This window comes from Nothobranchius furzeri, chromosome 5 (genome assembly GCF_043380555.1).
Source record: "Nothobranchius furzeri strain GRZ-AD chromosome 5, NfurGRZ-RIMD1, whole genome shotgun sequence".
Lineage (NCBI taxonomy): Eukaryota > Metazoa > Chordata > Actinopteri > Cyprinodontiformes > Nothobranchiidae > Nothobranchius > Nothobranchius furzeri.
In genome coordinates, this window is record NC_091745.1 from 26,429,684 (window position 1) to 26,452,990 (window position 23,307).

Sequence of the window (23,307 nt, forward strand, 5' to 3'; positions counted from 1 at the left end):
ATTTATTTTCCATTTCAGTGCATGCTTCAGTAAGATATGGTGAGTAAAATGTAACCTGACAAGTCGAAAGGTAAATGTAATAATTAATATTAAGTAAAATAAAATATGTTTTTCAGAAAAGTTGTACTTTTCATACTGTGAGACATGGGAGAGAGAAACTGAGTAAATGTTTTAATAAAACAATGTGATGTTAGGAGGATTTTAGAGACAATAAAAAGAGTAATAATTTGATATTGCCATTTTAGCATAAATGAATCATGGTGCACAGTCTAGAGCAGGGATCTGCGACCATTATAACTGCTTTGTTTACTGCACCATAAAAGCAATTTATAAAAAGGCACAAATCTATTTTGGCCTTAATATTGAGATACATGTTGCATTTATTTTTCTATAAACTTTACATCCTACAGGTTACACGAGGCAAAAGTAGAAACAATAGTTCTTCAAGAGAAAATATGCTTCTGAGCAGAATCATGCAGAATTAATGCTGTCCAAATCAGGGTGCCAGCAAACTCCCTGGATCTATGAAAATTCACTTCAACCACTTTTACTATGAGCTTTCAAGGTTTTCCTTACATTTTTTCCCCCTTTCTAGTTTTATAAACGTTAATGTCATTGGAACAAAACAAATTTCACTCAGTTTCAAACACTTTAAAACCTTGAAAATACATTAAAATGGAAGTTTTTTCAATAATTTCAAGCACCTTTAAGGACTCTGTATATATTCAACAGTAGGGCTGTAGCGAAGCCTCGACGAAGTCGACGGCTCGATTCTAAAAATTTGTCGACGTCAGATCCGGAAGTCGACGCACCATGCCCACTTGTTGCATCCCCAGGAGTTTGTAAAGAGAGGAGGAATCTGCCTGTTTTGCCTCTAGTTCGCCCTCTTCTCCGCCTTCACTAACATCTCCGCCAAATACCGAAGACCCGGAACAACGTCCGTCCACTACTAGATTATTTTCCTGTTTTGCCCCTTCGTCTCCCGGCAACGGACAACAACTTCCAGGGTCAGATGCGCTGCTTCGTGCCTACCGCAGATGTAGAAAATCACCGGGAGCGCTTCTCCCTTCATTAAGGAGCTTCTTTCGGACATTAGGAGAGCTGTTTTGGTGGTAGCAGTCTCTCCTCCGTGCTGGTCTGTTTGCTGCTGGGTGTTTTTGGTTTATTTAAACTTGGTAACTTGAACTTAATGTTGGTAAAGCTACTGTTAGCATCTTCGCTAACAGCTTCTTGCGTTGGGATAAGCTGTTACGTTTTGGTTTAGAGTTCATCTTTTTTGTGGTGTAGATCTCTCTTTTATTACATTTAGAGTGTTGTGGGTTTTCGGTTTAGTGTAAAATATCACCTGAGTTTGGTTTAACCCGTAAGACCACTCGCCTCACGCACATAAGTGACCAAAACAAAGCAGCATGGAGACACTCCATCTTCTACCACCTCTCAGGCAGCAGCCTGCACTCCCAAGTTCTACACGTCACCAGAACATAACCAACCAACACAATAAAAGCAGTGTTATACAAAATGGAAGGCCTGTAGCGTTTATTCTCTTACAGTAAGAATTTATCAATTTTTTTGAGGAATTTATTTGAGATTTTCTGGTTTTTGTTAATTGTGCAATAGAAAAATAATCATTAGATTAATTTTCTAAATAGTCATTAGAATAGTCGACTATTCGATAAAATAATCGTCAGAATAATCGTTTTAAAAATAATCGTTTACCCCCAGCCCTATTCAACAGAACAACCAATTCCAGCCTTTTAAACACACTTTTGTAAAAAGTCAACCCATATTTGCTAATTCTGCACTAAAATAAAAGAACGCTGACATTAACCTTTAAAAAAGACGAGTCTTCCAGGAAGCCAGACCTTGTTTTATTATCGTTGCAGCAGAAACACAAATTTGGTCAAGAAAAAAGCTGCAATTATTATTTTCATTGAATGCATTCTCACACCCTAAAAGTAAAAAAAAATGTTGCGGACTGACAAAGCGCTTGTGTCTGTCGCGTTGGGAGGCCCAGCGTGTCGGGAGGCGATGCATTGTGACAGTTTGTCAGTCTCAGTTTTCCATTAACCGTGTTTGAGAGGAACGATGAAACGTAAAACGAAGCTTTGCAAAAACAAGCTGGTTAAGGTTAGGATGGGGGTGAGGGGAAGATTAAATCGCTAGAGGTTAGAAGTGAAATGTTGGTAAAACCGCCATTTTACTGCAGGCGTCGCACACCGACGCCCTGGGGCTTCCGACGCGTCGGAAACAAACGCTTGGTCACCCCGCGTCATTTTTCGATGCTTAGGGTGTGAGAATGCGTTGTTTAGTTTGTTAATTTAAAGAGGGACTGCACACCATCAGAAAATGTAACTCCACCCCTAGTCAAGATTTGAAAAATGCTATGAAAGTGGGCGTTGCCAGAAGGCACAGAGTGGCATGGCCAAGTGTGGGAAGGGGGGTGGGAGGAGACTGTACCGATGACCAGGGGTGGACTGGCCTATCTGGCATTCTGGCACAGTCCCGGTGGGCCGCCTAGCCAAGTGGGCTGCTTGCCCAGCTTGGGCTGACACTACTCTACAGTTGGTGATCTGCAGAACATTAGCTACATGGTAACCCAAAGCTAACAGAGTTTTTACAGGCGTTTTTAGCAAGAAAAACGCGGCAGAGTGATGACGTAGGAGTTGTTTTACCGCGTTAGCATAATGGCCCACTGATCTTCGCCCATGGAGAATGAGCTGATCTGGATTGCCAGGGCTCCCGGTCACAGCGGTCTTGCCCTGCTTGTAATTTAACAGGACTAGTCCATATTAGATCTCACCTTCGGTCTAGAGACGAGACCGCGGGCGGCAACACCCCCCACCCCCACCGCTCTCCCAATTGGGGGGGCCGACTGAGGGCAGACGATTCGTAAAAATGCCAGGGCCGAATTTTGGTCCAAGTCCACCCCTGCTGATGACGTGAAATTGTACCAGCCGCAGTCAATCACAAGTTTAAAATGCAGTAGCTGCTGTTCTGCCACGGGGGCAGCACTAAGACATTTTTAGACCTAGAGTCTAGATTTAATCAAGTTTAAACAAACATGTCAAAAATGCACATAAACAGAAAGATTGCCTTTGTAAAGACCCAATCACACAGTTATTTATCAAAAATAGTTATTTTGGGGTTTAGTTACTCTTTAAATAGAAACATCATCAAATCATTCTTCAAAGTTACAAGGAGCTACATCCGAGGGGCTGAGGAGACGAGTGTGGTCCCAGAGCCGCGGGTTGCATAACCCTGGTCTAGAGCCCCACAAACACCTGCTACTCAAACTATTACTGAGTAGCTAATTCATCACAATTATATTTAATCAGGGCAAGTGTGCTGATTCATATATTAGTTATTAATACTACTAATGTAAACACAGACTTGTTCCTGTTCTCATGGCAGATTTAGATGAAAAAGTGTAAAAACAAAGCACTAACAATGTGACAATTAAATAAAATTCAATATAAGGTAACTAAAAATGTCAGTTGTCACTTTGTCTTAAAAATGAAAAACAATCTTCTGGAAATGCATGATTAGTCCATCCCTATTGTGAAATATTTTGACTCCACTATTTTTCTCCTTCTCATCTGATGATTGAGTGAATTATTCTGCAAATTAGGAAAACATACTATAATAAATTTACTGTAAAGTAATTACAAGTTGAAATTGATTCCAGAGAGACTGGCTGGTATGATTTATTTGATTTTTGAACAATAATATGAGACAGAAATATCCGAGCAGTGATGTAAACATGTTTGATAGTTATTGGTCTTTGTATGGGATTTGTGGACATTAAGAAAAATAAAGCCCATCCCAGCAGACATCCGTAAAAGAAACGCAAGCTTCTGCTCCAACCCAAGCGTTGGGATGACCTTGGCTGAAAACCCACTTTGTGGAGCAGCTATGTAATAAATATCAAGGCGTTTATGTGCCGTTTGTGTTTGCCTGCTTTTGGAAACAGAAGATAGTGTTTCCGTGATGACTGAGAGACTGACTGGTTTCAATTTCCTCCATCGTGACAGCGCCACAACTTTCAATGAATGTTCACAAAAAGCAACACATCAATTTTTTCCATCACTCTTTCGCCATAAAGCAAGACTTCGGCAAATGTTGCTTTTTTATAGAAAGCATGAGATGCTTTACCATGCTGTAAGATCACACAATTACCAGACAGAAATGGCCAAAAGATGATTTAAACACAACAGAAGAAGTTAATTTGGGCTGTGTGAGCTCTGACGAAAAGTGTTCAAGTGCAGTTGTGACACTCATTGAATTACATGTTGACAGCTCTGTGTTAGTGAAAAGATGAAAGCAAAATGAGATTTTCAAAAGTGAATATGGGGAATGATGGTATTGCTTTCTCCACATTGTCAAACCTGACAGTGCTATTACCATCAGGTGCTGCCTGGCGCATCATATTCAGTTAACAGAAATCAACTGCCTCTTTTAAATTTTGATTGTTTCAGGGAAAGAGACTTTAAATAGCAAAAACACTCAAAGAGGTAATAAAAGTACATTTAGGATATGCAGTGATTGGGTTCACAGGGTTGTTAGAGGCACACAAATAACTTACAAGTTTATATTGTCATTATTATCCAGGATTAGTAGATGAGGACAGTCTGTGGAGCACATGGACCAGATCTCAAGGTGTAGAGAAGAGAGGGTCTGGTCTGGAAACCTCAGGGTCTCATTTCTGAGACGACAGAGCTGAGCTGAAAAGCAAAGATCTGGATTAACCTGTCCAACTAAACCTAATCTATGGCCTTGAGTTGTGGATTACATTCCAAGCAGGTGTATGATCTTCCTGCGTAGAGAGGCCGAGTTTAGGCTTAGATAGGTAAGCAGCTCCGTCTTCTAAGGGGAGCTCGGAGTAGAGATGCTGCTCCTCCCCATCGAAGGGTTATAAGCCTCATTGTCACCTGAGGTGGTTCAGCATTTTGATTAGGATACCTCCTGGCTGCCTCTCTCTGGGGCTTCCAGGTACTGAGAGGAGATAACTGTGCAGGCCTGGAACTTTCTGGAGGGATTATATAATCTCTCTCATCTGTGAATGCTTTATTGGGATTGTCCAGGAGGAGCTTGAGATAGTTGCTGAGGACCTGGTGCTCCTGCAACCAAACCTGGGATGACTTGAATGAAAGGATGAGTTCAGCTATTTTTAGGATGCTTAAGCTTACCATTATGATTTCATGAGTGAATTCTTAAAGGTGTGGAACACTGAAAACCCGTTTTTTAATGATTATTTCTGATCATATTTGGTCACTGAGTTTGCAGGCTGAACATGAAAATAGTCTCCTACTCCAATCTACTGCATTAGCTTCTAATAGAAATTACATGGTGAAAATAAAGGATTTAAAAAACCTGACAGATCCACGTCACACTGTCACTTAACGTTCATGGACTCACCCAACTTAACTCACGACGGGGAACGCTGTTGTTGTTTTAGCAGAGAGCGTCTCATGATTGTGTTATTTGTGGAGATAAAACTTCCACTTTGCAATTCAGTGGTAGAGTCCTGTTGCTGTCCTCCAATCCGGGGCGAGATGTCTAAATAGAAAATAAGACTCCAAAACCTGCCGTCTGAAGCTCAGCTGTGATGTGGCTCACTTGGTGGACCAGTGCTTTTCTTCCTCAAAATACAATTTAAAAGGCATTCCTTCCTACTGGAGACCACTGCAAATGTAGTGAATAAAAATGTTCCCCACATTTTTAAATCTTAGATCTATCTAAATCCATCTAAATCAATGGTGGCAGGCCCAGATGAACCAGTAAATCCAAATCAAACATTGCATCACTCTGGGTTTTTTGCAAGCAGACTAAAATGCAAGTCTAACTTTAATAGAGTAAGACAGGTACAAATAACGTCGAGATTTTTTTTTTGTTTTGCATTTAACGTCTGAGATAAAGTTGTTGTAGAGAAAAGATCTCTGCTTCCAGGGGTTACAGTTTCAGATTAAACACACCAGTCCTTGTTGGGCCAGATGCACTTGAGATTATTTTACAATTGTCTTAAAACAGGGCAGCATTATTCTGGCCAAGAGCCAGGTAGGTAGGCAGGTTCATCAATTAGAACTTTTCAAAAACTGTGAAATGAAGGTTCAAAAGAAAACGAAACAGAAGACGTTTCACTGACCGACTGCCAACAGAATTAATGATTAACCTAAAACATTAATAAACTTTCCTGAACATTTAGCCAAAGAAAAATCTTTCCTATTGCTATATATGAGTCTCCGATTAATAGACATTATCATAAATTCAATTTCTAGAATAATTATAATTTTTAATTTTCTCATTTGTCCAAGGTCAAAACTCACATCACACCCTAATACAAAATGCATTTTAAAACGAGAGTCTGGAAATGATTTTTCTCTACTTTATATAAATCTTGAATAACTGCTCAAGCATTAGATTCATAACCTTACATTTTTAATTGAAGATTCGAAAAAGGGATGTGAAATGTGTAGACACCATTGCCATGATGGTGTTTTTTTGTTTTATTCTCGGATATGAAATCAAATAAGAATAAAAATAACAAGTCGTCTAGGTAGCTTAATGATAGAATAATCATTAGAAGATGCAGAGAAGCCAAAGGCAGCAAATGAGCTTAATGTGCCTTAAAATGGATTCATCTTCTGTAACTAAATGAAAACCAGGGTAAGAGTACTTCATCATGGAGGCATGCAAGGAATAACAAGTAAGAAAAGTTATTAAAACTTGCACTGAAACTTCCATAAGTGAGTCAATACTTTTAAAGTGCAAGAGGAGAAAAAGTCGGTCGGAAGACAAACGACAAAGTGATCTTTTATTCCTGGACTGTGTAGTAATAAATTATCTCTCATTAAACATTTGGGTTGGATCCCTGCTCTAATTAGTCAGCTTACTTGTCTCTTTACACTGAAACTTGTGTCACTTTCAGGTAGAACTGTCAACGAGCCCAGACTGACAGTTTAAGAAGGAATTTGCCGAAGCATTCAGTTTGACATTTTTCTCTTCGCTCACTCGAGACAAGGAATCCAGCGGCATCTTCGACATTTAGGATGCCCAAACTGTTCAGACGATGAAATGCCTGCCACCCTGACAAACATCAGCCCACTCAGCCAATAAAAAAGGACAGAAGAACATTCCGTTTCTCCTGTCATCCATCTGGCAAATCAGCATATTGAGCATTTCCTGAACTGTCTTCGACATTCCAGAAAACGCCAAGGATGCTTGGATTATCCCAGTTCAGCCATGCACTTCAACAGTTCTGCTCACTGACAATGATTTAGACTTTTTTTGTTATTATTCAAAGAAGCATTTTTATTCATCACTTAACATTAACGCTACCTGCCTGTGCAGGTTGTTCGTGTTGTTAGAAATTCTCTGGACATGGACTCAGAGACTCACTTTGTGACTTGGCAGTGGACTTTTTAAATTCATCTTCCGAGGAGGCATCTAGTATGTTTGGGATTCAAAGTATTTTACAACCAAGTATTTCTGTATTTTTAGGTCACCAAATAGCAACCGGAAGGGAGGTTGTAAGGGAAGGTACCCAAAGTCTGTGGAGGAAACAAACAAAAAACAGCAATAAATAAATAAAAACAAGCAAAGGAGAATAAAAATAAAAATAACTCCTCCCTGCACTCCGAAGATGTGATCCAACAACAGAAAGAGGAGAACTCCAGAAACCAAAAACATCACAAAAGTATGTTAAAAATGTCATCCACAGTAGGAAAGTTATTTTTTACTCCAACCATTCGCTAGCCTGGAAATTTCTGCAGGCTGAGCTGGCCACGCTCCATCTTAGCCTCAGCAGGTTTTAACATTGGACCAAACCATTTAGTGTCAAGCCATATACTTTGGACAATTTAGATCAGGGTTTTTCTTTGAGACATGAGCAGGTAGAGGTACTTCATTTTTTTTTTTTTTTTTTGTATGGCAGACTGCACTATTGACTGATTTCTGCAGCAATGAACAGGGTTAGGGATCACACATGTTTACATGTAGCATTCTGGAATGTGTGCAAGCATTTTGATGGCCTTACAGATGTAAACAAACCGTAAAAACAAACCGTACGTTGAAGAGAAGAAGCGGATTTGTGTGAAAGAAAGTGTTAAACAACATGTTAAGATCCCAAACAGGATGTGGAATACAGTAATCCCTCGCTACTTCGCGGTTCGTTCATCGCGGATTCACTGCTTCGCGGATTTTTTCTTTGGAGCATTTTTCAGGGGGAATTCGCAGATTCACGGTATTTTTCACTGATTCGCGGTATTTTTCTATGCGAAATATCAAGAAATTCTTGTTTTTTTTCATCAATTTCACCATAAAATGCACTTTTTGTAATAAAACTAAAAAAAAAACAAGTAAAAAAAAATTTTCTTGAGTTTTACCCACAAAAAGAGAATGTGATCATACGATAATTCAATATAGTACTGTATGTCAGACAGGTCGGCTGGATTCGGGAGCTGAGCTTGTAGGGAGCGTGGTTTCACAGACGCGGAAGTGATAGCGTCGGTGAAACGCCAGCTGATCTAGGAAACCCCCGAGCGTTCGAGCGTCAACGAAGTGACACGGAAATGCCGGGCTTTCCAGAAGTAAGTAAGATAACTTACTATGAGCTGATAATTCGTTGGATTGATCGGTAGGTTGGAAACTCTGATCATGAATCTGAAGAAACGATGACTGAGTGGTGAGCTGGAAAGGCGACTTCCATTTATAGCCGCGGTTTGTGACGTAGGTGCGACGTGGAGGGAATCCCCACAAGGGGCATGCTGGGAGTCCCTACTTTGCGGATTTTCACCTATCGCGGCCAGGTCTGGAACGCATCTACCGCGATAAACGAGGGATTACTGTATATGGGAATACGTTTGTCCGTATACAAGACCGGTATGTGGACAAAATCAACATTATAAACTGTTTGAATCCATATGAAAGACCCAAGACTGGAGCACTGACGGTAACTTGTTGCTGCCACAGGTAAATGTATAATTTGCTGGTTTTTCTACTAAAATAATCAAAATCGTCATTCCATAAAAGGAGTGTAGCAGAAGAAGTTGTATTGCATGTCAGTGCACCGCATTAGCTTACTGGTATGTGTGCGTAGCCCATGTGTGTGTTGTGTGTGCATGTCACAGTTTAAGGAAAGAAATGATATATTTTTAAAAAAAGTATACCATCTGTAACTTACCAGAATGAAAATACTCCAGAAGGTGATTTTTGTTCGCCCTGTAGCTGCGATCCAAGTGAGCCGACGAGACTTTGTTATGCTAGAAACTCGGTCTCGTGGCTGTGCCTCTAAGCAGGAAAACAGTGAAAAACTAGCCTGTTTCTCATCTTTACTCTCCTGGTGATCACGTGTCACCCCACAACCCAGCAACGATGTACCACGGTTCAGCAATATAACCCATCAAATGTTTATTTTTATTTTTTTGGCAGACGCTTTTATCCAAAGTGACGTACAATTGTTAACCTATAGTGCATGTTGTGATCTGTGGAGGAAACTGGAGCATCCGGAGGAAACCCACGCATACATGGGGAGAAAATGCAACTCCACGCATAAATACCGCAGTCGGGTTTTGAACCTGCAACCTTCTTGCTGTGAGGCAACAGTGCTAACAACTGCACCACCTTGCAGCCCAATAGTAACAAGCAACAAGTAATGACTCATAGATCACCAATAGGGTGGCCACATTGGTGATGATGTCACGATCACGAGCCTTATATATCACATTCATTGGTCTGACTGGTCCAATTGCAGGCAGACAGTATGAAAGACAACTGTTGACTTCGTCCCATGGCTGAGTTCTGTCTATAGGTCATGGCCAGGTAGGTTACTATTCACAGCATGTTAGTTTGAATCCAAACCTGTTTTAATACAATTTAAAATAGCCTGCTTGTTATTTCCTCAACAGAACAAATGTTCATTTTTGTTTATATGTTTAAAAAAGTCACTTTAAATGGCTAAAAACAAATATTTGAGTGTCTAAAGTTTCTACCAACCTTAAAATGTGTAGTTTACCCTTTAGGATCCAAACAAGTCTGCTGATTTATTATTAAACAAGTTTTAAATGAAGCAATTTTCAAAAAAAGAAATCCTCTGCTATCCATGAAAAATACAATTAAAGCAAAGTTATCTAAATCATTAGCAGGGGATTTGAATTTATTCTCATAAATTTCAATAATGGTGTATAAATTATGGAATCGGTATGCTATTCTAAAATTTTGTTTTAGTTTCAAATGGTTTGGGGGGTTGGGGTTATAAGCTTATGCTTCTGCCTGTACCCAATTTTGAAATGTATAAGTTGTGTGTTTACTTGTAAACCTTAAAATGTTTATTATTATTATTATTATTATTATTATTATTATTATTATTATTAATATTAAAGGTGAATGAAAAATGAAAAAATGGAAAAAAAAATACAAGAAAGAGAGCAACTGGTTAATTGTGTTTGGCTGGCCAAAAGTTGAAATAGATGAAAAACATTATGGCTTTGAAAAGATGGAATGCTGGCTTTCACTGAAATGCAGCAAAAACCATTTAAAGAAATAATAATTATTTCATAATTTTCAACAAATGAATTTTTTAAAGTCAGAATTAACAAATGATACCAAGTTTAGGCTGTTTGGATGGTTAACCGTAGAGTTTCTTCATCCAGCCAGAAGCAAAAGATTCAACAATTATTAAAGAATCATTTCAGAGAAAACTCAAACGGGAAGGTTTCAAGTTTACAAATATTTACCATATCATTTGTTTATTGTTGTTGTTGCTTTCATTATCAAACCATTACAGAAGTCACCCTGGAGTTTTGGTCATAAAAAAACAAACAAACAAACAAATAAATAAACACTAACTTGACCAAAACTAGCAGTAAAATCTCTTCTGATTCTGCAAAACCTGCAGCACTTTTTATTTGTTTATTTATTTACATATTTACTTAGTGAGGATAAAGCCACTTGAGATGATTCATTTAATTTTCAAGTGGGTCCTCAATAGAAATTAACAATGACAATAGAAAACGAAGATAACACTCATTTAAATTAACATTCAAACAAGTAAATGAGAAAAAAACAAAGTAATACAAACACACTGGTATACATAAACATGCAGGCGGCACACAGAATTAAAACATTCAAGCTAGAAAGCACATAGCACAGATGAATATCATGTTAAAGTTAGAGTTACTGTAAATGTAAAAATATAAAAATGAAACCACAAAGAAAATCAGAAACAGGTAAAGGTAGGCATTCCTTGTGTTCATATTCTGAAAATCTAAACTGACTGAAAGATGTGATAGACCTTAGATTAGCAGGTAAACTCTTTCAATCCATTGGCTTAGACAGAAAAAGTCAGCTTCCCTGACTCAGTCAGTTTTAAAGAAGTTGCGTGCTGTCAGTAACACAACTTTATCTGTATAATGCATTTCATACACACAAGCTATTCATTGGGCTTTACAGGTGCAAGCCCAGCAAGAACACAACAAATTTAAATCAAAGTGACAACATAAAACAGCTGATTATCAAATAAAAGTTTTAAATACACAAATAAAATTAGATGTAAGTAATAAACTTTAAAAGGCAAAGTTAGAAATCGAACAGTTACAGTGCAGAAGGTGCAGCATAAGAACAGTCATTTAAAGGCTAATGAATACATGAAAGTTTTCAATATTGAACTAAAAGTTACCAGAGGTGGGGCAATTTGAGATCACGAGGAAGCTGATTCCACCTGTGTGCAGCAAATGCAGCTTCACCCTGTTTGGTTCTGACTAGGGCTGTCGCAATAATCGCAAGAACAATATATCGCGATATTAAGAAACCCACCGCGCTGCATGACGTGCCACCGCAATTACCGCACTTGATTAAATCTCGCGACAGCGCATGCTGAGAGGTAAAGTCCGCGCTGATCGAGGAGATAGTAGGGCACTTTTTTTTAATTTCTGTTAGATGTTGCAGCCAAATTTGCATTTCAAAGTTAAACCTCCTGAATGTTGTTTTTAAGTTCAGTCAGAGAATGCCGTTACTGCCCTTTGATCTGCATTCAATAAAGTGTTAAAAATGGCCATGTATTTTTTTCTAACATTTTTTAAATGTGTAAGCACAATGTTTCAAAGGAAATATTGCCATGAGTTTAGTAATTAACAAACAAATTTGCTAAGTACATAAATAAAAACGGGGTGCAATAATATCGCATATCGCAATATTGAGCTGCCCTGACTCACCGCAGGGGGAATTCCTCAATCGCGACAGCCCTAGTTCTGACCCGGGGTTCTTCCAGCTGACTGTTTCCCAAGGATCTGAGAGCCTTTCTGGGTGTATATACCTGGAGATCTGACATGTGTTTTGTTCACATACCACTAAGTGATTTATAAACTAGTAGACGTAGTTCAAAATCAATTCTGCAGTTTACTAGTAACCAGTGTAAATATTTAAGAACAGGAGTGATGTGCTTGGTTCTCTTGGTTCTTGTTAAGACTCTAGCAGCAGGTAGATGAGCTGCAGTTGTTCCATGGCTTTTTTTAGGAAGGCCAGCCAAAAGACCACTGCAATAGTCCAGCCTGCTGGAGATGAACGCATGACCGAGTTTCTCCACATCTTGTCTGGACATGAAACCTCTGAGTTGTGCTATTTGATGCAGATGATAAAACGCTGATCTAGTTAAAGCCTTCATGAAACCAGTGAAGCTCAGGCCTGAATTAATTATAATACCAAGATTGTTAACCTGGATCCTTGTCTTTATTTGTCTGGAACCAAGTTGAGCAATAACCTCCAACCTATTCTTCTTATTTCCAAAGACAGTAACTTTAGTCTTGTGTTTGCTTAACTGGAGGAGGTTTCACTGCATTAAAACATCAATTTGCTCCGATCACTGACAGAGTGAGTCTAGGGGACCACAGACATTAAGTGATAGAGCTAGGTAGATCTGGGTGTCGTCTGCATAACTATGATAGGACACGTTATTGTATATTGACCCAGGGGAAGCATATAGAGATTGAAGAGCAATTGTCCAAGAATTGAGCCTTGTGGGACCCCACATGTCATGGGGACCTGCTTTGATTTGTAAAGCAGGTCACCAAGGTGTAACCAATAGAGACAACATAACCCCTGTCTTCAATATAATGTAACCAACTATGGACTGTGCCTGTCCCACCCACTTTATGAGCCTATCAAGTAGACGTTGTGGTCCACAGTATCAAAAGCATCAAGCATCACCAGAACTGATGTTTTGCCTGAATCTGTAATAACACAAATATTATTTAATACCTTAATCAGTGCAGTCTCAGTGGTGTTGTCTAAGGCTGGACTGAAAACCATCTAGCAGGTTGTTTGTCTCAAGAAAGTTGTAGTTGGATCATAACAACTTTTTCAGTAATATAACATGTAACATAATCTGTGGGCTTTAAACATAAATGCATATTTGACCACGTGTTAAAACTGAAATATGTGGTTTAAATTCAGGCAGCAGATGAACAACTCAGCTTTATTTTGTTTCAAGTATTTTGAATTTTAAGGTGATGTCGTGGCAGCTTTGAATCCTTCCTGGCGCCAGATTCTGCAGCCAGTTTAAGCTGCCAACTTCTTTTTTTTATTATCCCAAAGTCATTTTAATATATGCAACTGTTAGTGTGCTGAAAACGAGCCATCGGGCCACAATAATTAAACTCTTAGTCTCCCTGATAGAGATCTGCCACGGCTGTTGAATTATCAAGCAAAGCCTGTGATCAGCTAAAAGTCAAAACAGACATTTGTGTCTGTTCACTTGGGGTTAATAATGGCTTATCTTGCGAGTATTTGGTCAACATGACTGCAGACTGCAGAGGCTTACAGTTCTGCAGCCACACCGAGGAGGTAAACAGTCAAATTGCCGACATTAGCACAAGAATATCCGCAACAAATTGTTTCTGGCAAGAAGCTCAGCCCATTATCTGATCAGATTTGACCATACACTTTTCAGTCCATCCAGCTGACAAAAACAGCACAAGTGGGTAATGTGGCAGCCTGGCTGACCTCAGACTGTCAGACCGGAGGAGAGGTTTCCAGCACTCAGCAACTCCTTCCTCCCACTTTGGAGTTCTCAAGTCAGGTTCACAGCAGTGGCTTCATGAATAAGCCTTAATGTGACAGAGAAATTGGGGATCACTTTCTCTGTCTGGCTCTGCCAGCAGCGTGATGATATCGACGACTAGATGGCGTGTACGCAGAGACTCCAAAGAGCGGATTAGAGAGGGGAGATAAGGCTATCCACTGTAATTAAGCCCTGTCTCTGTACAGCCACTGAAGAAAATAAATCACCCTTCAGAGCTTGCCAGTGTTGAAATGCATGAACAATTATTCAGTAATTAATCGTTATACATACAGGCTCCAAACACTAATAGGACACATTTTAACTACAGCATTATAGATCTGTTAAATTAAATTAAATCTGAATGCATTTAAAATCAATGTAATAGATCACCTATTTAACCTTTTTTAATCACTAATGTAATTGCATTAGCACCGTTATCAAGCATTTTATGATGTAGTCCATGTTCATTTCCAACTGCAGCCATGTATAATTGAAATTTGAGATGCACAGGGTGTGGCATCAGTGGTACAGATAATGAACAGAGTCTAAAGGGAGAAGGCCAACAATGTGACGCTACAACGGGCCAAAGAAACATCCAGAGGACATCCAATATAATCACAATAACATGTGTCCAAGTTGATGTTTAGATGAATTAAATACAACTTTCCAGGAAGAAAATAGCTTTTGGATTCACCTCTTGCTGGTTGACAGTTTACGTGGCAAAGATGTTAGCTCCTTGTGATTACCTTTAGGCATCTGGATTCCCCTGAGATTTACAAAATTACTTCTCTAAATCTGCATTGCTGCTTCAAGCTATCGGCCCTCTTGGCTGAAGGATGAGAGTTTGGACCAGTCAGCTCCTGATAACGGGATCTGCTGAAATATTTGAAGTAAAGCAGCTTATAATGAGGTTAATCTGAGGTACATTTAACATATATACTATATTTATATTTATGCAACACTGCTTCAATTCATACAAGAAACAACTTTAAACTTAGCCTAGAATCTAGAACATCATTTGCTGAAGCAAAGTTAACAGTCTGGTAACTCTCCCGGCCAGTATTGTAGCTGGCCAATCACAGCATGTTTATTTAGTTATTTTTATGTTTTATGTATACCACAATGTAATGATGGACTGCCCCATTGACCGGCATCTGTCCAATCACATTGCTCTATTGGTTTTGTGGGCCAATCACAGCACTCTATCAGCCGGGGTGGGATGGTACGGTGACTGAGTGAAACTTCTTCGAGATGAGCTGCGCCTCGCCTGGAAAAGAGACGAGAGCAGACGGACGCAGCAGGGGGGGTGGCTAAAAGCCGGCGTTTAAGGCGGACAGATTTCCCTACATGTTGCTTGCAGGTGACGATGGTTGAAGATAGTGTGTCAGCGTTCATAATAGCGTACATTTATGGTGCCTGTTAGCAACTGAAGCACATCCTCACATGCTTGTGGATACCATGTATTGTAGACATGTGCATGTGAAGATATGACTGTAATAATAAGTAAAGTTATCAACTGTAGATGTTTAGTGTGCTCATAGGAAACGTGACATAAGAAAACTATTTGAAACAAATCACATTTCTCTTTATGGCCTACATAGTTGTCATCATCAGTGTAACGTGATTTACAGAATACATGTGACCAACTAACATTTTGCATTCTACCACCGGATGTTTGGATCAAAATGGGAACCAATCAGATCTTAGATGAGGTGAGAGCCAGGCGTTTGCTGACATGCCCTACGTTTTGCAGCTGGTGGAGAGCAACTGCAGCACCTTGCTCCAAAATCTGCAGTCGTCTTGATCTCTCATAAGATCGTTGCCTACGTAGGCATGACGTCAGAGCAAGTCGGCGTTAAGTCGGACATGAATCTAACCCGTATGCACTGAGCGCCGATCACCGGTGGTCGAATCTGCACAGAACTGGCTCATCTCGAACACGGCGACTGAAATGGCCATGGCTCCATAGCGGGCCAATCACAGCACTTGTTGTTGAGCGGGATGTCACTGAGATAAAAAATATGGCGACTGCTCCTTTGAAATGGCTTTGCCACTAACTTTAAACTATATAGACTTGGGCTTTTCTTTGGGTCAAGAGCAGATAATGGTACCTAAGTCCTTGATTTAGAAATTGGATGTATTTGCATCTTTTTCAGAGAGTATGGCAGATTCCCCATGATTGAGAGCCGTCTATGGACTGCGGCCACACTATACATCCATATATATAGAATGGCTTGCAGGCAATCTAAAATTATCAATGGGGAACTTTTGCCCTCTTGGAGTTCTACAGAGATCTTGACCCAAAACTGCAGGGTGCACGTGAAACGTAACATTTGGGCACCTCTGGGCTTTCTGTTTAGCTTCTTAAGGTGTGTGCCTTCAGTATTCATGTATTTGAGCTTAATGCAAGATGGAAATGATCAACTTTTGGGTTTTTACACCAAGGAGGATGTAGTGCTAGATTGGGGCTTGTGCCAGAGGTAGATCTTAACATGTTCTTAATAAAAACTGTTAAGCAACAGTTTGTTTGTCCATAGCCAGAGAGGCAGCTCAGAGACATGCCATTACACCACTTTAAACAATTTGTCAAGCCAGATCCATGCAGCTTTCTGTCCCTCTTTAGTTATGTGACGAGGAAATAAAAAAAATTAAAAAAAAAACATGAGATGAGCTGAAGATTTTCCACTGATTCTTCAATGTCATGTCGAGTGTCTTTTGAATCATAGTATTTATACCATTGACCTATTTCAATAAACACTCTTAAACTTCATTTAGGGTTTAGGATTTAGGGTGCAGCGTAAAAATGTAACCGACTCACAACCAACTTGTTTGTCTCATTGAGTCTTTTAGCTCTGATGGAAGGTAATTTCACCCAACAAGGAGTTGATGCTAACATTGTTTTTAAAGTTAAAAAACTAAAGTACCAATTATTTATCACACACTGGTGAAATTCATCTCTGCATTTGACCCATCCCAGTGGGGAGCGGTGAGCTGCAGCTGTGGCTGCACTCGGAAACTAACTAACCTCCAATCCAACAAAGATGAGTGTCAAGCAGGGAGGCATTGGTTCCCATTGTTAAAGCCTGTGGTATGACTTGACCAGGATTTGAACCCCGATCTCCCAGTCCCAGGGCAGACACTCTTCCACTAGGACAGTGATGAGCGAGGAGGTTAGTGAGAGGATTTTGTGTTCAGTCCGAAAATCCCCAGGATTCCAAGTCTCCATTAGGGTCTCCCTTACTGCCCTAGAAACCTTTAGAGGAACAGATTTCTGAACCACCTCCACTGATTCTGTTCCATGAGAAGGAGCAGCATCTCTATTCTGAGCTCCCTGGCTGATGGAGCTCCTTTCCTAATCTCTAAGAGCTCAGCCGTCCCACAAAGGGAGCTCATTTCAGCTGTAAGGATCCTGTTTGTTTAGTCGTGATCCAAATCTCATGACTAACCAATCTCGCCTTCAGTGATGATGATGAACAGGAGGAAGAGGACACTGAGCAGATCCTCAAATATAAAATATTCTAAAATACTCTAATAATCTATATTTTATCAGAAATAATATCTATTGTTCAATAACTTTTCAAAAATATTCCTTTAATCTGTTTTTATAAAAATATACTACATTGTTTAATAATTGTTGTCCTGCGATGGACTGGCACTCTGTCCAGGGTGTACCCCGCCTGTTTGCCTGTTGACCACTGGAGATGGGCACCAGCCCCTCGCGACCCTGCACGGATAAGCGGGTTCAGAAAATGGATGGATGGGATGTTAAATGATTGTGATATATTCTGTTTTTTTAACAGTGATTTAATGTTCTAAAATTAACTAGATTATCTTAAAGAGTCTTATAAATATCTATATTATTCAAAAATAATGTTTATTTAACTTGTTCATGTGTTTTATTTTGGGATTTCTTCCACCAGAACGGGACAAACGTCCATGAGCAATTTGTTGTCTCTGATTTTCTGCAGGAAAAAATAACATATTTTTGAAAATTGTAACAGAAAAACACTTTGGTTTTATACCACAATAACACCCTGGGGTTGAAATTAAAAAAGAAATTTAAATACTTCAATGAGTGCTCTATAAAGGGTTAAGAACCAGTCCTCAGACTTGGAGGAGCACAATCTGAGAAGAGATTACAAATGTTTGTGTCCTGTCTGAGTTGAAAAAAAACATCTTTGGTTTTTTTTAACCCTCCCACTGTCTTTATGGGTGACCCCGCGAGGAAAGTTGACCATTGAGCAGGATTGATGGTTTATCCCTTGAGGTCCATGTGGCAGGGGTGAGGTAGTGCTCGCTCCTCACCCCTGCCACATGGACCCAAGGGATAAACCATCAATCCTGCTCAATGGTCAACTTTCCTCGCGGGGTCACCCATTAGGACAGTGGGAGGGTTATAAACAGGTTACGAACATCCATGTCAGTAAATAAAACTGTTCTTTTCTTCTTCTGATGTGTTTCATTATGATCAAAATGTGTGTCCGCTGTCCTTTTACAGTTCTTTTTCTTCATGAAAAACCTTCTGCATGTTAATATTAGGCAGTCAAATCTTTAAGGATCACAGACAGAAGCTCCCTTTCAAACAATGTGACATTTCCACATCAGCTGGAATGAAAACATCACGGGTCGCTTGACCTGTTTATGTGAAACTGAGCCAGATACTGCAGGGTTTGATGTGCTGTTGAGTGTCTGAGTCGCTTGACCAGCTGGTGTTTCCACAGACAAAACGTCTGAAATCCCTCTAAACAGTGCGGTCAGCAGTGAGCAGAGACATCAGATGCTGCACATTGTTAACACACACTCATATTCAGAACATCTCACTTCAGATTTAGATTTGATTAAATATTTTAATATATCAAAACTGATCAGCTGGGTTTTATTACTCAACTAGCTTGTTACTAATCATTTCTGTCACATTAAATATGTTGAAAAGCTTTGATTTGCTAAAAAACCAAAACTAAGCTGCAGCTGCAGTTCTCGTGTGACGCTGAATGAGGTCTGAGGAGGAAAAGGTTCAGTAAGTCGGACTATGAGTTGTATCAGCAGACTCCTCTGGTAACCTTGAGACGGATTTGTAAAACTGGGACGTTTACTGCAGATTAGGAAATAAAAACACACTCATTACGTTTTTCTTCTTTCCAAATTAATGCACAAAAAATGATTTGTTGTAGAAAATTCATGAACAAAGATATTATTAGTTAAGTTGTTTTTTTAAATATTGACATCATCATGCATCCACCCCTCTTTGCTTTGATTCATGTTAACATTTCTCTCAGTGACCCCACTGTAAAATAGACTTTTATTATGTTCATCATATTCCATCTAAGTCATCTTTTATGCTTTCTCTATTTTTCACAAACAGACTGAATATAAAAGCTGTTTTTATAGTGTCGCGGCTGCTTTATTTCTGCTTTGTTCCCTTTTATTTTGTGACAGATTAGTTTTGCTTTTATTCAGTTTTAGTGTTATATTCGTTCATCGTTTTCATTTGAGCCACTGCAACAGTTTTCATTCAGACTGCGTACTGCATTATAATACGTCTGAATAAAGTTTAATAAATCAGAAAGGATTTTGTAAACCTCTGAAAGGAACAACTTTTGGGAAACAGATTTCATTACTGATGGGAGCCTCGAGCCTTTTTGACCATCAGACACTTTGCAGGGACATCACCCAAAATGGATGAAAACAATAGTTAAAGCCTGTATGTCAGTGTTTTTATTTAGAAAAATGTGTAGTCCAAAATGTTCTTCTTCATTTAAATATGAGAAAGGGGATTTATCAGTGCTGTGGAGTTTCTATTCTGTTCTATAAACAATAAACCTTTTCTTTTGGTTGTAAACTATGAGTGGCATGTGTGTTGGATTAACTACATACGTTGTGTTGCAAATGTATTAGTAATGGGAATTCCGGCTCTTTTTAGAGAGTCGGTTCTTTTGGCTCGGCTCACCAAAAAGAGCCGGCTCTTTCGGCTCCCAAGTGGCTCCTCAGATTTTCTGTTGCGTAGAGTACATTTATAACCAGAATAATGCAAAACTACATGTAAAATGATGTACTAATGTAAAAAAAATGCAATATATCAAATATTTATCATTTCTATGGATTTAATAACTGAACACTTTAAGAAATCTCCACTTTCCGACTGCTGGCGCTTATTTTCTCATCGTCTTCGTTGCACTCTCCTCTCTCTCTCTTGCCTTTTTCCTCCTCCTCATTCCCTCTTATAAAATGATCATCAATATCATAAATCAAATGAAAGATGATTATAAATATGAGTTGAAAATGAAGAAAACACAAAGCATTTGGGTAAACGCTACTGTCACTGCTACCTAAGGGTAAAGGAAGATCATTCCAAAGTCAGGGTGCAACAGTCTGGAAGGAGCGATCATCTCAACTTTTATGTCTGGTCTTCAGAACTTCTAGAAGGTTCTGGTGTGTGGACCTGAGGGCTCGGGTTGGAGCATAAGGCTTTAACCCTCCCACTGTCCTAATGGGTGTGACCCCGTGAGGAATGTCAACCATTGAACAGGATTGATGGTTTATCCCTTGAGGTCCACGTGGCAGGGGTGAGGTGGTGCTCACTCCTCACCCCTGCCACATGGACCTCAAGGGATAAACCATCAACCCTGCTCAATGGTCAGCTTTCCTCGTGGGGTCACACCCATTAGGACAGTGGGAGGGTTAACAGTTCAGTTCTATAGGGAGGAGCTTGACCATGTAGAGCATTGAACATTGTAATCAGGACTCTAAAGTAACCAGTGCAGAGACATCAGAATAGGAGTGATGTGTGCTCTTCTGTTCGCTCCAGCCTCGCTGCAGAGTTCTGGACCAACTGAAGGCAGTCAAGGGCTTTTTTTGTTAAAACGTGAAGTGTGTTACAGTAATGTAGACGGGAGGAGATAAAGGCATGGATAACCATTCCAAGTTCATGCTTGCAGTTTCACAAACATCATAGTTAGGAGATATTTGTTTTTGAGTGGCCTCCAACACCAAAATTCCTTAGGTGTGTCTTGACGGCAGAAGATAAATGACCAAGTTTTGACTAATCGGGGAACCACGCTCTCAGGGGCAAGGATCAGACATTCAGACTTTTCAGGCTCAGGCTCAAAATAAGTTTTAATAAAAGGACGAACAACGAAGTCCTTCAGGGGTACATCTGAGTTAAAAAATGCTCATGAAATACATATGTGGAGTAACCAGGTAGGTCGGTTTTAACTGTTGCAAATCTGCATTGCCTGCATCCAGAGGGTTAACTGAGGTATCTTCTAGCTAGCTGGTGATAGACACTCTAGTAATCCAGACATTTTACAGAACTCAGAATCTTTAAAGGAGCAGTACAGCTGAATGTCATCTGCATATAGGTGATAGGAGATGTGGAGAAAACCACTGTAAACCCAGTCATAAATAGCAGCTACACTGGGGAGAGGTGATTCTGGTAGTCATTTTAATTACAAATTTTTACAAGCTATAAATCCCAAACTAAGTATTAGGCTTAGTTTAAACTCACTTCATTTATTTTTGTCAAAGTGCAGCATATGTGTGATTGAGGGTGCAAGGCAAAGCAGAAGAGAAAATAACTTTTGTAGCTCCATTCACTTGCATTCATGTTTTCTTTCTTCTGGAGAACCATGAGCCGACCGGAAGGGGAAGAGATTTAGGCTCCCTATATAGAACACAGGCCATCTACCATTTACCAATCACAATGTCCAACCCCAGCATTGCTTTGTTCCGTATGGAGGAAACTCTGCAGCACCCAGAATGTCAGATGTTTTACTTGTCCTTTGACTTTAACAGCAAACATTTTTTGTAACTGCAGTTAGACAGAAAAACCTCTTGAAGGTCAGCGATGTTCAGCTGAACTGGCACAGAAAAGAAAAAAACTGAACTATTCAAGAGTCTGCTGGCCTTGATTACATTCTCCAGCCACTCAAACACGCTCTAAAACTTTTCTGATTTTTTTGTTTTTATTTCCACCTTCTTTCCACCTTACCCCGAGGCAGTTGCGGAGTTGGGTAGAAAGAAGGACAGACAAGTATTTTGCCAGGAGCACAGAATCATTAGATTTAAGTCAGTTACAGCTTGACTCCTCTGGAGAATGACAATCACACGGAAACAAAGACTGCATGATGGTTTGACTGACAGCCTTTTATGTCTGTTCACTACAAGGTCAGATGTACCCCAAACAGAAAATAGATGTGAGTGATCCTGAATTTCTTCAAAGAACGTCCTTCGTGTGGGATTGAAGGCTGTGTTTTGGTAAAATAAGGAGCGTGACTTATGAGCGGCAGTGAACAGAACCAATCTAAAGTGTCGACATCACAAAGAGCCAAATGGCACCAGAGTCAAATAATCTAAATATAATTGTGTGACTGCTGCTATGTCAACTTCAACCTTGTCTCATAAATGTCATGAGGAGGAAATGTTCTGAGGTTAATTTCATTATATTATCAAGAGAATAAGGCAATTACTAACAAATGACAAAAAAGGGCAATTCAGAAGCCATTCTGAGGATAACTGACCGTGCTATGTCCTCTCGGCAGGTGGCTATTCATAATACAGCAGGTGATTCATATGAATTATTTCCTACCTGTCATTCACTTTGCTCTGCAGCCGGAGTAATTGTAGTCCTGCAGATCTGACTTTGGCTCCTACAGCTGGATTCTAGGGTGACCTTCCTGGGTGCTTCTTTCCGAGCAATTATCTGTTTTTGAAGGAATAAAAAAGTGTAAGTTGTCCACAGAACACACCAAAGCAAACGTTGGTCAATAAAAAAGGTTTGTCAAAAACACGAATGCTAATACAATTCTGTAAAAAACTCAAGTCATTGTTTTCATATCCAATTTGAGGAAATATTCACTTTTGTGACATGTTGTAATACAAAAACAGGATTCCTCTCTTTGTAAAATATCACATAACTCAATTACTCATGCTAGTAACTTCCACATGCTGCTTCCACCTGATAAAATTGTGCCATTCCTCTGGCATTATAGTCCTCGTTATCCCCTGGCCCCCGAGAAGCACAGAACCACATCAGTCTGTTTTTATACCGAGTGCCACAGCCACGCGTTTTTGGTATTCAATATCCTGCCGATAAAAAAACAGCAAGACCTCAATTTGCCATGGAACGTTTAATCTCCAAAAGGAAACGCATCCACACAAAGCAGCGAGAAGCTAAGTAGCAGCACAGGGTCATTTGGCACCAATGAAATATTGGTTAAACGAGTTTCCATGGAGACTAATACACTTGCAGCTAAAGACAG

At 39.6% G+C, this 23,307-nt stretch overlaps 1 long non-coding RNA gene across 1 annotated transcript in view; it reads right to left on the reverse strand.

Moving 5' to 3' along the window:
• Positions 1 to 23,307, reverse strand: part of LOC139069996 (uncharacterized) — a 210,414-nt gene that overhangs the window by 83,287 nt on the left and 103,820 nt on the right. The window contains exon 2 of the long non-coding RNA XR_011520659.1: positions 22,635 to 22,748. This is a non-coding gene — a long non-coding RNA (uncharacterized lncRNA). The remainder of the gene's footprint in view (positions 1 to 22,634; positions 22,749 to 23,307) is intronic.